The sequence below is a fragment of the Panthera onca genome, chromosome A2, assembly GCF_046562875.1.
Source record: "Panthera onca isolate mPanOnc1 chromosome A2, mPanOnc1 haplotype 2, whole genome shotgun sequence".
Taxonomy (NCBI): Eukaryota; Metazoa; Chordata; class Mammalia; order Carnivora; family Felidae; genus Panthera; species Panthera onca.
Genome location: NC_138340.1, coordinates 118284496 through 118299212, shown reverse-complemented (window position 1 = coordinate 118299212; position 14717 = coordinate 118284496). Strand labels below are relative to the sequence as shown.

General features: G+C 43.7%; 1 protein-coding gene across 1 annotated transcript in view; it reads left to right on the top strand.

The window, feature by feature from the left end:
* SKAP2 (src kinase associated phosphoprotein 2) overlaps positions 1-13308 on the top strand; it is a 238658-nt gene extending 225350 nt beyond the window's left edge. The window contains exon 19 of the transcript XR_014137299.1: positions 3997-13308. The gene's annotated coding sequence lies outside the window, so the exon portion shown is untranslated. The remainder of the gene's footprint in view (positions 1-3996) is intronic.
* The last annotated feature ends 1409 nt before the right edge of the window (positions 13309-14717 follow it).

Genomic DNA, 14717 nt, shown 5'->3' with positions numbered 1-14717 from the left:
TCCATTTCACAGCTGAGGAGTGACACAGAGAGGTTAAATAACCAGCCCAAGATCACACAGCTGGTAAGTGTCAGCATCTAAATTCAAACCTTGCCACCAAGGGGAGACTGAACTTGTCAGGGGAGGAACGAGATGGTCCACCAAGGGCTTCAGGGAGAAGAGAAGTTCAAGACAAGCATTTGCTGTGAATTTGGGGGAGGTGTGTATTTGAAGGGGACCACGGTCGCTTTGCTTGCGTCTCCAAACTTACCCGGGGGCTGGTCTTTCAATAAACGAACACTGAGTGAGCTAGAGTGGCATCTCCAGATAGATAGATCCTTCCTGGGGAAGCCAGACACCAAAATCACGCCCGTGCTTCTCCAGGGGCATTTCAAAGTAGAACATTGCGTTTGAAAAAAACTCCTTTCTATGAGGCACTTAGAGCACTTCCTAGATCGTAGGTAATTAATCCATGGAACACCCTGGGAGGAGTGGGAACAGGAGCAAGAAATATTGCCTTCCTTTGACTGATGGAGAAATTAAGCACAGAACCAGTCAAGTGCCTTTCTTGATGTGATATAGGAAGTCGGTGGAGGACGCAAGGAGACTAATTCTCCTCCTGGCTCAGCGTTTTGTCCTAACTGCTCTGCTGGGGTGGGAACGACCCCATGCACACTAGCTGGCCATGAGGCTTGAACGCAGAGCCATGACCCAGATTTCCCAAGGACTAAAACATTTATTTTATCTGATGTTCAAACCTAAAAGTCCTCATGAAAAGATATTTAAAAATAAATAATCATAATCACCGCTTTCAAGTTAACCTAAGGTTACACCTCTCATTCATTCTGTCGGGGTGGTAATTTGTGTCTGTTTCCTAGAACAGTGCGAGGCACATAGTAGGTGCTTGCTAAATGGTTACTGAATAATGAGTTTCTTTGTTCACATATTTCACTTTGGTAAGATCAGTTGGAGTCCTATTTTAATGACTAGGTGAGCCTAATTTTAAAATATCAGAGTGAGGGGCGCCTGGGTGGCTCAGTCGGTTAAGAGTCCAACTTCGGCTCAGGTCATGATTTCCCGATCCGTGAGTTCGAGTCCCGTTATCAGGCCCTGTGCTGACAGCTCAGAGCCTGGATCCTGCTTAAGATCCTGTGTCTCCCTCTTTCTCTGTCTCTCCCCCGTTTGTGCTCTCTCTCTCTCTCTCTCTCAAAAATAAACATTAGGGGCGCCTGGGTGGCTTGGTCGGTTAAGCGTCCGACTTCGGCTCAGGTCATGATCTCACGGTCCGTGAATTCGAGCCCCGCGTCGGGCTCTGTGCTGACAGCTCAGAGCCTGGAGCCTGTTTCGGATTCTGTGTCTCCCTCTCTCTCTGTTCCTCCCCTGTTCATGCTCTGTCTCTCTCTGTCTCAAAAATAAATAAACGCTAAAAAAATTAAAAAAAAAATAAACATTAAAATAAAATAAAATAAAATAAAATAAAATAAAATAAAATATCAGACCGAGTGTTTGCATGTCAGTGATGATGATAATGATAGTAAATCCTGACCTATTGCCTGTGAGGTTCTACTGGGGATAATTTTTTTTCTAAACCTATGTCTCTTAAACGACTCTCTTTTTTGATTAGCCCACTGCTCTATCAGGAGGCCACCTGGAATTAAGAGTATAGTTGTAGCCATGGATTAGTATGAAATAAACTAATTCATTAGGGGTTCAACTATGCTCTGTTAGTATAGGGTTCAATTTGACCAATGGATGCTGACCTGTTTCCTGAAGAACTCTCAAGTCTGATTTGAAACCTCTCCCTAAGTTACATTTCTAAGACTAATCTGCATTATCGCTAGAACACAGTTTTCCACACCAAGGCAATCTTTGGTCTAGCCTCTACTTGAGCAGTGCCCAAGAAGTGGAGCATCAATTCAATTTCATTATATTTTGTCCTTCCTCCTCTACCTCTTCCTCTAAAAACAATCCATTTTGTGTGACATCCAAAGAGAACTGTGATAAAGGGCTATGATGATGGCAGTCATTACTATCGCCCATTGGTAACGCCCTTTCCCCTGCTTCCAGGTGCCTGGTAGGATTTCATGTCCCCATCTCTTTGCATGTGACTTGCTTTGGCCAATGAAACATGAGCAGACATGATGTGTATCGATTCCCAGCGGAAGTCTCTAAGACTTTAGGTCTTGCAGGTGCATGATTTATATGTCCCCATTTCTTTGCTCTGGTGACTGGCGACATTCTAGATGGCGTGCCCTGAGTGAGGACAGAATGGGATAGAGCTGCCCCACCACCTGAGAATACTCACATACCTGGGTGAGAAATAAACCTGAAATTACGCCGGTGAAATTTTTGTTCGTATTGGAGTATAACCACACCCACCCTGACTGGTAAATGATATTTCAAATCATCACACTCTGGTTTTGAAAATGTAATTCCATCTCCCCGACCCCCTCGGCATCCCCACAACCCATCTCTCTCTCTCTTTCCCTTTCTTCTAGAAATTATACTCTTACTTGGCAGATGCTGTTATGATTCAAACAAATTCAATATCCAATAGTTTGGTTTTTTTTTCTCATCAAGAGAATGATAGACCTCAGAGACTAGAGGCTTTTATCCTAGGCACCCACGGTCCTGGAGGTAAGGTTCTTCTTGTTGGAGGGCCCAGCGTGTGACTGGAGCTTTGAGCGATGCAGTGAGTGCGTCAGCCACCCTCCATCTCCAGTGACAGCACAATGCATCTCAAGGCCAGGACTAGCAGCTGTCGTCTTCTTGTAACAGTCACACCTTGCTCATCTGTTTAAAGCGGTTACCCCTCCTGCATACGAGAACGAGCTAATTCAGTAAATGTTAGAGTTTCGGTGAGCAAGAGGCCTGAATTCTAGCCACTGCCTTATGACTCTTTTCTTTTTTTTAAATTTTTTTTTTTAACGTTTATTTATTTTTGAGACAGAGAGAGACAGAGCATGAACGGGGAGGGTCAGAGAGAGGGAGACACAGAATCTGAAACAGGCTCCAGGCTCTGAGCAGTCAGCACAGAGCCCGACGCGGGGCTTGAACTCACGTACCGCGAGATCATGACCTGAGCCGAAGTCAGACGCTTAACCGACTGAGCCACCCAGGCGCCCCTGACTCTTTTCTAAACCCAGTTTCCTCATCTGTAAACTAGGGATGATAGGACTCATTGTCCACTACTTAAAAATTAGTATGTGTGCATTGTTTAGACCCGGTAAAAGGTGACTAGTGTGCTTCTCATGGAATACGAGCCCCTGACCAATATCTACAGCGCCTCTCCTGGAAAACCAGCTCCTGAACAAGGCAAGAAGATCTGTTTTGAGCAATTTGGGTCATCTGATCAAACAAGTCTCTACTAAATCACTGTTTTAAATATTACTAGACTTTTTTTTTTTTTTTTTGGAGCAGTTTTAGATTTACAGAAAAACTGAGAAGTACAGGGAGTTCCCTCAAACCCCATCTTCCCCTGCGCAGTTTTTCCTGTGATTCACATCTTGCATCAGTGTGGTGCTTTTGTTGTAATTGATAAACCAATATTGACACGATATTATTAACGAGAGTCCATAGTTTGTATTAGAGTTCTCTCTGTGTTCCATGGTTCTATGGGTTTTGACAAATGCATGCTGTCATGTATCCACTGCTGTGTGTTTCACTGCCCTAAATATCTCCTGTACTCACCCTATTCATTCCTCCCTCTGCCCCCCAAACCCCTGGCAACCCCTGATCTTTTCACTATACCTATAGTTTTGCTCTATCCAGGATGTCACATAGCTGGACTATTACAATATTTAGGCTTTTCACACGGGTTTCTTTCACTTAATAATAGGTATTTAAAGTTGCTTCATGTGTTTTCGCGGCTTGATAGCTCCTTTCTTTTTATTTCTAAATAGTATTCTTTTGTGTGGAGGTACCTTAGTTTGTTTATTCATTTACACCGAAGGGCATCTTAGTTGCTTCCAGTTTTTGGCAAACTTTAATAAAGCTGCTATAAACATCTGTGTGCAGGTTTTCGTGTGGACACAAGTTTTCAGCTTATTTGGGGAGAGACCAAGGAGGACAACTCCTGGATCATATGGTAAGAGTATGTTTAATTTTTTAAGGAAGTACCAGACTTCCTTAAAGGAAGTACCACTTCCACATCCAAAGTGGCTATACCATTTGCTATGAATGAGAGTTTCTATTGCACCGTATCCTTGTCAACATTTGATGTTGTCGATACTCTGGATTTTAGCCATTTTAATAGGTGTGCAATTATATCTCACTGTTGTTTTAACTTAGAATTCCCTCAAGATACATGATATTGAATGTATTTTCATATACTTACTTGCCATTTTTTATCTTCTTTGGTGAGGTGTCTGTTCCTATTTTTTTTGCCCACTTCTTAATTGGGTTACTTGTTTTCTTATTGTTGATCTTTAAGGGTCCTTTCCATATTCTGGATACAAGTCTTTATAAGGTATGTGTTTTGCAAAAATTTTCTCCTGGTTTGTGCCTTTTTTTTCCCCACTTTCTTTATAGTGCCTTTAACAGAGCAGAAGTTTTTAACTTTAATTAAATTTAACTGATCAAGCTTTTCTTTCGTGGATCATGTTTTTAGTACTGTATCTAAAAACTCATTGCCAAACCCAAGGTCACCTAGATTTTTTTCCCCTACGTTATCTTCTAGAAGTGTCATAGTTTTGTATTTTACTTTTAGGTCTCTACTCCATTTAGAATTACTTTTTGTGAAGAATGGAAGGTCAGTGCTTAAATTCATTTTTAAAAAAAATAAAATGTGTTGTTCAGGTCGGACTATTTTATTGAGTACTGGATCCCATACTTTCCGCTGACAAAACACAGCAGAATGAGGAAATATTTATTTCTTCATGAGGGACCCTTCCCTTCCTAGCCAAGTAGAAGCCTGGGGTCTTAAAATGGTAAACTAGTCTGTGTGGCCCAAATTTTTGTATTTCACTTGACATTAAGATAGTGACCGGCTATCTTAACTGGAAATTAAGAAAGGGACCAGCAACACACCTCAGCCTCAATTTCTCTACCTAGTGACCACAGAGTCACCATTCTCATACCTCAGTGCTTAATGCTAGGGACCCAGGAAGCCAATGTGCTAAGATACCCTAATCCACTTGCTGTGAACCAGACATAGTGCGACTCGATCAGAGAAACACCTTCCAGATTCCAGGAGGCAAATCTTCATGTTTTGATTTGTTATGGATAGGTTTTTTGTGTTTTTTTTTTTAACTTTTTTTTTAATGTTTATTTACTTTTGACAGAGAGGGAGACAGAGCATGAACAGGGGAGGGGCAGAGAGAGAGGGAGACAGAATCCGAGGCAGGCTCCAGGCTCCGAGCTGTCAGCACAGAGCCCGTCGCGGGGCTCGAACTCACAAACCGTGAGATCATGACCTGAGCCGAAGTCGGTTGCTCAACCGACTGAGCCACCCAGGTGCCCCTGGATAGGTTTTTAAAGTAAGCTATTTGAAGCACCCCTGTCCAGAGTGTAACAGCAAATCTAACAAATAAGTTCCCAGAATTGGTCTTGTCTACACCTGTACTTTTCTGCCTGGCAGGTACTCAGCTTGCCAGGTAACAGGGTGACCCGGAACAGCTCTCTCGTTTCCATCAGTACTGCCTCTCCCTGGGGCCGGCTTCTCTTTCCTGGCACTTGGTTCCAGGATGGCCTGCTCGCTTTGCTTCAGTGCTCTCTGAAGAGCTAGTGTTGAAAATAGCCAGTGTTGCTGTACTTCATGTACACCCACGGGCTCATTTGCTGAAGTTTTCAAACTTGCAGGCCATTTGACACATGGACCAGGAAGCCTGATGACCCACCTCTGGGTTGCACGTATCGACATAGACTCACCCTCTCACCGGGGCATTCTCTCCTGAAATTCCCTGTTCCTGGGACTAAAGCACCTTTTTGAAACATCAAAGTCAAAACTCCTTATCCCCATGATCTGACCTGAAAACCAATGCCCATCCAAGCATCTCGCTCTGTAAAACAGGACTAATAAATGCCCACAAGGCTGATGCTTTGGGTAATATGACGGGAAAGTGTTTGTAGTTCTTCGGAGGAAAAAGGATATTTAGGGGCTAAATTGCATTACAGTCAACGGAATAAGAGCAGAGTTTTTAAATTGCAAGATCTGGTGACAGTTTCTCGAGTGAAACTAGTTGTTAGAGCACATGAATTTCAATTTCCAGGTCAAACATGCCCAAGCTGTTCTGCAGGAGTTTATGGCAGGCTTCTGATGTAAGTTCTGTGATTTGATTTTATTGGTTTCTGGCATTGGGTCCTGTATTATGAGCAATTCCTATAAAACGTACTTGGGAGTTATTCTTTTCCTTTGAAGAATATGATACTGAAACAAGTTTTTAATAAAGTGTTTTGAAAAGGCAACAGGCTGAAAAAAAGCTGGGCAAAGAGTCAAGCTAGTAATGAACTGAATGTGTCTCTAATTATGTTGAATTTACAAGTAATAGAATAAGGCAGGGTTGGCAATTACTTTTGAGTGAAATTTTGTGCCTGAAGGAAGAAAAAGCTTCCCTTAAAGTTAGGGAAAATGAAAAAAAGTGCTGTATCATTACATTTTATTTGAAATATCTTTCAATTTAGACCTCCAAAGGTGTAATCGGTTCAAAAACAGATTCCCAATAAACATTTTGTCGAAACGGATGGTTTTCTGAAACCTAAGTTTGGTTTTGATCTTTTTTTTTTTTTCACACGTGAAGCCTTGAGTATGGACATCTCCTTGCTATGTAGTCTTAAAGCCCATGGATTTTCAAGGTGGTGCCCCAAAGTAAGATTCAGAAAGTGATTAGAAAACGCTCGATAGAATGCTCACACACCACGCTGGAAAACTCAAGACTTAAACGAATTCGAGCCTTCCGATAAAACAACTTAAGTGGATGTATAAATAATTCATCTGATGCCCACAGAACTGCCTCAGCATCATTTGTCTCTAATAAGCCAAATCCACAAATGAATAGGGCGCTGGCTGGCATCGGGGCTCGTGTCTCTCACCATGTGACTCCGAATCGGACCCCATCTTAACCAGAGAACGATCCATCATTTGAGCAGGTAACAGGCTAGAGCAGGGAAGCCCTGGGGATACGGGGTTTGCCTTCCCAGAATCACGCCATTCTCGCAGCGAGCTCAGGTCCTGTGTCTGCAGGTGCCAGCTGAGGTTCTGGGTGGCAGGACAACTGTGGGCCAGGACCCCTGAGGCCAACAGCTTTCTGCTTCAAGCAATTCGTTCTCTGTTGTTTAAATGCACACTCTGTGGTCCTGAGAGCCTTCCATTTCATTCCCACAATACCGCACCAGGTTGGTATTATTATCCTTGTCCCTGTTTCGTGGGTAAGGAAAGCAGGATTTAGAAAGGTGTAACATCTTATGCAATGGCCTGCGGCTAGCCCATGGCAGAGCCAGACTTCAATTTAAACGGTCTGGGTTTCTAACTGCTAGACTATGTGGGGATACTAGTGTCCTCCTAAGATGCCCAAGCTTAGAGATGTGTTCTGGAAGGTCGATGGGCACAGGAGTCAAGCAGCTTCACGGGTAAACTGAAAGGCAGAGAATTCAGTGGCTTAGTAGGATCACAAACGTAGTAAGTCAAGGGCGAGTTGGAGATCATTTGGGGGGAGCCGGCTTCCCAGGTGGAACAGCTGCTTCACGCGTGTGGGGCTGGTGTGTGACATGCACACGAGTGACCTCGCCAGAAGCAGGCATCACAGCGGAGGTTCCCATCTTGCTCTGTTCCCCAAGCACCTCCCTCCTGGGATTGGGCCTCGGCTTCCTCATCTATCATCTGAAGGGAGATAGATTTTCAAGTCTTGCGTTCCGTTTCATCCCTCGAATTCGATAGCCACGGCAGCCAGGAAGGATGCTCCAATATGGAGGCAATCATACTTCACCCTGCTGGATACGGGGCTCTAGTGGTGTGACCCCGGTAGAAAGCTTACAGAGTGGTGGCACTGGTTTGTCTCCCGTCCCCATTCTCTGCCGACAGGCAAACATGACCTCCTCTCCTCCCCCCCCCCCCCCCCGCCGCCCACTCCCAATGATAAAAGGACTTGGGGAGGCTTAAACTAAAGTATTATGGCTTTTCTCTAACTGCTCACTACCATCTTGGGCGAAATTTGTGCTTATACGTGAATGACTCTATACTCTTTTATCCTTCCCTGGAGCCATTTCATCCACCAGATTATGAGTCCTTGACTTAGGAAGTGAGATTTTACCTTTAACGTCCTAGAAAATCGCTGTAAGATATGTCACAAGGATGAAACAAAGTCATTTTTACCTGGGGCTTTGATAACCCTTTTAGTCAGATGCTTTTGCATCAGGTATAATCCTGGGCGAATTTACTCTGCCAGGAGTTAATGCATTTAACAACGACGCATTATGGCCAACGCCACTGCCTGTCAGGTGTTTAACATCAGGATCATAAAGAACCTGTCTGCTCCAAGTCTGCTTTATCTCTCATCTCCTCCCGGCAGATTGGCACTTGCTTCTGTTTTCTCAATCTGTGGATAAAAGACCAGAGGGATTGCTTCAGGGTTTGGACTTGTGCGTAGAACTGCATCAGCGTCGCCAGCCCTAAGACATCCTTTATTTCCTTACCAAAATCCAATGCAATTTGTATTCTGATTTCAAAGATCCCATTCGAGGTGACCTTTAGGATGACCCCTTAAAATAACCGACATGCCAGACCGCAGATCCCCATAGAGGCAGGGTCATTGTTTGTCTCTTGATATATTCAGCGGTCTGCATTCTAATGTTTATGTGTCCCCAAATAGTTTTATGATATGTCGTCATTCTTATCTTCGGCATTCTGATGCCTGTTTTCTTTACTTTATCTGTTAAGCAGAAGTATATTTCGTGTTCAAAGCGATACATCATAAAGGTAGAAAAAGGTGAACCCTTTGATATATTACAAGTCTCTCATAGCATGAAATAACTATTGCCTATTATTTTACTCCTGACGTTTTTATTTTTAAGGGAATTTCACTTGATTTGTGGTGCTGACACCTCTGATATGTTGTTTCCAGTGACCTTACATCCAAAATCAGTAGCGTGTGACATTTGATGGCCCAGATAAAAAACATTAATGGTGGAAGAGAGGGTTTATTTTCCTGGTCATAAATTAAGTTTAAATAACTCTGAATTTATTTTAAACTCTCCAGTACTTTTTACTGTCCAAGCAATAAATGTATTTATTACTGGGGGCCTACCTGGGTTTCCAACACAGAGCCCGGCTGCTTTGATTCCTTTCCTTCTCCCTCACAGAAAGCTCATCTCACCTGGAAAGGCCGATTGGCACAAACCATTCTCTAATTTCCACCAGCAGGGATCAGAGAGAGGGCTGCTTATCGGAGGGGTAAACCAAAAACGTTTTTGTTGCCGATCAGCTTAAGAAAAGGGGGAGTTCATAAAATACTCGCTGATGCGGATAATCCAGTTCTGAACGAATTCTGTTCGGGAATTAGAAGTAGAGACCCAGGCGGGAGCAGTCACGGCCTGGTCCCTCTACAGCCTCGTGTAAGGGCTTATGTTCCGTCCTGATGTAATTTTCACAGAAGGGGAAGCCCATTTCCTCATTTTGATCTTTACAACTTTCCATCTTTATGTGTGTGTTTTTTGGTACTCACTCGCGAGATGTATCGTAAAATTGTGTGGAGAATTTCTCAGTAGAAAACATTTTATGATTTAAAATTTTCTATCTGTATGTTTGAAAATTGCCTTGTATATTTTTTATTGAGATATAATTCACATACCATAAAATTCGCCATTTTAAAGCGCACAGTTCAGTGGTTTTTAGTATATTCACAAGGTTGTGGAACCGTCACCACTGTCTAATCCCAGAACGTTTTCAGCACCTGAAAAAGAACCTCCTGTACCTGTTAGCAGCCACTCAGCACTCCTTCCTTTGCCTGGCCTCTGGCAACCACTAATCTACCTTCTGAGTCTATGGATTTGCCTCTTCTGGACACTTCATAGAAATGGAATCACAGGGGTGCCTGGGTGGCTCAGTTGGTTAAGCGTCTGACTTCGGCTCGGGTCATGATCTCGTGGTTTGTGAGTCAGGCTCTGTGCTGACAGCTTGGAGCCTGGAGCCTGATTTGGATTCTGTGTCTCCTCCTCTCTCTGCCCCTCCCGTGATCATGCTCTGTCTCTCTCTGTCTCTCAGTAATAAATAAACGTTAAAAAAAATTAAGAAAAAAAGAAATGGAATCATACAATATGTGACTTTTTGAATATGGCTTTTTAAAAAAGTGTTTATTTATTTATTTTGAGAGAGAGAGAGCGCAAGCGAGGGAGGGACAGAACCGAAGCAGGCTCCAGGCTCCGGGCTGTCAGCACAGAGCCCAATGTGGGGCTCGAACCCATCAGCCACGAGGTCATGACCTGAGCCGAAGTCGGATGCTTAACTGAGCCACCCGGGGGGTCCCTGAATATGGCTTTTTTTAGTTAGCATGTTTCCAAGATTCATCCATGTTGTGGCCTGTACCAGCACTCATTCCTTTTTGTAGCTGAATAATATCCCATTATATGGTTATACTACATTTTATTTATCTGTTCATCAGTGGATGGTTTTTTATTTAAAATTCCTGTCAAAAGTTGCCTTATACTTAATTCCTTGAGTATTGGTCCTGTTTGGGATATTTAAAAAGTTCGACCTTCGAAAAAAATGCTATAAAGTATACGCTATTTTAATATCTTCAGTAATAACAATCACACATCACTTGTTGATTATGTATGAATTTGATCTGGCCACAAAATGGGAGGAAAGTAGTCTAAGCAGCTCTTAATTATATGAGTAGGGTAGTAAGACAATAAGTCATTTACTAAATCCAAATTCACATTTAAAGATTACATGTGGTTCTTGAATATATGGAATGCTGTTTAAATGGCTTTTCACAAAAAGCGGCCACCTGATCCCTCTTGGGACCTCAGGACACTTTTCCTTGGAGTACAGCGACATCCCATACATGTTTATCCTTCACTGGACTGGAAATTCTTTGTAGGCAGGAGCTGTATCTGCTCCATTTTTACCTCCAGAGCCCCAACAAAATGCTTTGTGGGTACAAGGCACTCAGAAAGCAAAAACTTGATGAATTAAACTGTACGCTCTTTTGCTCTCTGTGCTCAGTGAGAAAAAAAGAAGAGACTTCCAGAAAGCATTCTGATCATTGCCAGTTGGCTTCCCTTTACCATTTATGTAGAGAGAAGTAAACAGTTCACACTTGTGTGGCTTGATAAACATCCACAGAGTGAAGACACCTGTGTGACCACCACCCAGGTCAAAAACCAGCCCCCGCACCCCCCCACCCCCGCCAGCCCTTCTCTCCAAAAGCAACCACTATCCTCACTTGTAACACCATAGGTGATTTTGAACTTTACATAAATGGACCTTTCTCTTGTGCTCATGACATCTTCAAAATAAGGATAAAATCAAAGTTGGCAGACTTATAAATAAGCATATGCATGATATACAATCTTTAGATTCTAGGCAGCAAAGACTGAACTAATCTAAAGGGCAGAACACAATGCCCATTTTCACTTCTGACTATACTGAATTTAAAAAAAAAAAAATCTCGGGGCACCTGGGTGGCTTGGTCGGTTAAGCGTCCGACTTCGGCTCAGGTCATGATCTCACGGTCCGTGAGTTCGAGCCCCGCGTCGGGCTCTGTGCTGACAGCTCAGGGCCTGGAGCCTGTTTCAGATTCTGTGTCTCCCTCTCTCTCTGCTCCTCCCCTGTTCATGCTCTGTCTCTCTCTGTCTCAAAAATAAATAAAGGTTAAAAAAAATTTAAAAAAAAAATCTCTCATGATTTCTTACGTTTTAATGATCATTCATTAAACTGCTTAACCTTCATAGCATAGAAAAGTGTGAAGTAAGCCATGTTAGCCCATTTCCTTTCACGTTGGATATTTCTACTTGCATCCCTTCCTTCTCTCAAGGACTTTGTCTTTGGGCCACTGTCACCAAAATACCATAGACCGAGGGGTGGCTTGGAAACAACAAGTATTTGTTTTCTCACAGTTCTGGAAGCTGCAAAGTCCGAGATCAGGGGACCTGCAGATTCAGTGTCTAGTGAGGGTCTGCTTCCTAGTTCGTAGACAGATGGTGGGTGGTCTTCTCACTGTGCTCTCAAAGGGAAGAAGGGGTAAAGGAGGCTTTATAAGGGGACCAACCAATTCTATTCACAAGAGCTCTTCGCTCACAATCTAATCAATTCCTCAAAGCCCCACCTTTAAATGCCATAGTTTCAGCGTATGAATTTGGGGGAAACACAAATATTCAGTCTATAGTAGACTCCTTCCTAGTTCCATTCCTCGGAAGTCATTGTAAAGGGTAAACTGATCAAACAGCAAAGTGTTCAATAGCAACTATATTGGCCACCTCTTCCTAGCAGATCTCTCAGTATTTGAAAGGACGCACATCCTCAGGAGGCACTAGAATTTGGGATGGTGTTGCTGTAAGCCTGGGTGTCCTGAGAACAGGGAGCTCAGAGGAGTAAGCATCCGAGTTCAGCAAATCTTTTGACAAAGTCTATCCTGTTATCCTTGAGGACCAGAGGGAAAAATGTGTGACTGGCAGAATAACAGCCTGACACTGAACGGGGAAGTAAAACTAATTCACCAGATGACAGAATTATGACACAAAAAGGTCTTGACGGTCTGGAGCGATAGCCTCAAACTCACTGAATTTAATGGTGATAAACATAAGGTTCTGTTATCGAGATAAATAACTAATGACACACCTACAGGATGAGAGAGGCTGACTGACATCCATTCGGGTGTAAAAATAAGTCCCAAGGATTTCAGTTGATTATAAGGGCAACATGATGTGACTGCCAACATACTACTTTAATCACAGGAGATGATGAGGCCACTGTTCCTCTTTTTTTCTGCCATAGTCAGAAGCATCTGGTGTATTTTATTTGCTTTCGAGCATCACATTTAAAAAGGAAGATGGTAAAACTCGCGAGGGTTGAGGAAGGAGGAAAGGGTAATAAATGGCAGGGAAGCCCGGGGAAGATACCAGGAATGATGGGAGGGGATGGACATTCATAGTCCCAGGGGGTCTACAGCTCTCTCACATCTGAAGGGAGGTGAGAGGTAGCACGGAGGGGAGCTGCTAACTTAGGTGTGACCTCAGAAGGCATCTGACCTTTTTGCAAGTTGTGAATGGGCTGGGACCAGATGATCACTAAGTTCATTCCAGGAAAAAAAAGCTATGAGTGTTATGCCCCGTTGAAACCAGAGATGTATGTGGTTCAGTCGTAGAGTAGTATCCCACTCAAGAATAGTTTGGCAACCAGACTTCATTAAAAACCAATGCGGGTGAAAACTTAACTTTTCTCAAAGGACACTCTATTTACCCCTCACTCATTGTGATCCAGCCACCTCCCGCTCCTCTGCTACCTTAATCCTTCTAAAAGCCCCCAGAAGAGAACTAGCATTTGTCAAACACTTGAGACGTGCCGGATCACTTTTACACGTAGGGTCTCATTTAATTTTCCCAGGAACCCTGCAAAAGATACATGATGAAGACGATGATGATTTTATGTGTGAGAAAAGGCCTCTCAGAAAGCATCATTGGCCCAAGGTCACGGCTGGTCAGGGAAGTCCGGGATTCGAATGGAGGCCTTTCTCTCCCCGTGGCAGCAGCCTCACAGAGCTTAGCTGCGTTTATCTGAAGTCAGCCTGTCCTGTCGGCCACGGCTGACAGATCTGGCTCCGTGCTTCCGGCCTGGCTTTTGATCTAGGGACAGAGAAACAGGCTGATGTCATGTGGCAGCGTGTTTTTTCCTAAGAGAACCTTTCCCCTGTTCTCTAGTTTGCCCTTCCGTGTCAGTATTCCTCTGCTTCCGGCCTTCTCAATGTCCAAAGTGCAGATGAGCCCTTCTCATACTCACCGAGAAACGCAGTGTAGAGTGAGCTGAGCCAAAGAACAAGGACTCCGGGTGACAATTTTGCATTTTCTTTAGACCGCTGCCAACGCCAGATGCTTGACCCGCCCCTAGTTCGCTCGTCTTTCAGGTACGTGGCTAGCTCTTCAGTCTCACAAAGGCCTCTCCAGAGTCAACCAGAGACATAGGAGGTGTTTTCAGTTAATTATATCATGGCGGATAAGGCGTGCTTCAGGGGTAGGACAGTAGGCTCCAGGGCATGTTGGCCCTAGTTGAGTCATAAGGTGACGCTCCTACATGCAAAAGAAGATTGGCTGTCCACACGCAGTGCCTAGTTCCGTGCCAACAAATGTGTCTCCAATGAATAAGTGAATGAATGAAGGCATGCTGAGTGTCCTGCTCGGCCAACTCCCACCTGTCAGTGAGGCAGGCTGGGAAAGCTGCCGCTTCCTGCCAGCCTGAGTCTGTGGTGGCTCGAGAAAGTTCTGATTTTTGAGAGTCAAGGAGGAGGCACATTGTACAAGGCATAGTAACGGTGTCCTCTTGTTCCTGAAATAATTTATTAACGGGGCAAAGTTGGTCCCAGTTTGTGCAAAAAAAAAAAGAAGGAAAGAGAAAAAAAAAAAGAAAATTTGATTCTACAGACCAGATCTCATCAGAGTCAGACCGAGGACAGCTTTGAAAAGTCTTTTAAGCACACCACGTATGGAGAATTCTGAAGAGCCACATCCATTTTCTTGTACCCATTTGATCCAGAGGAGAAAAGCCGTGCAAAGCATGCGTGGCAGAGGAAAATGGGTAATGGGGCAAGAAA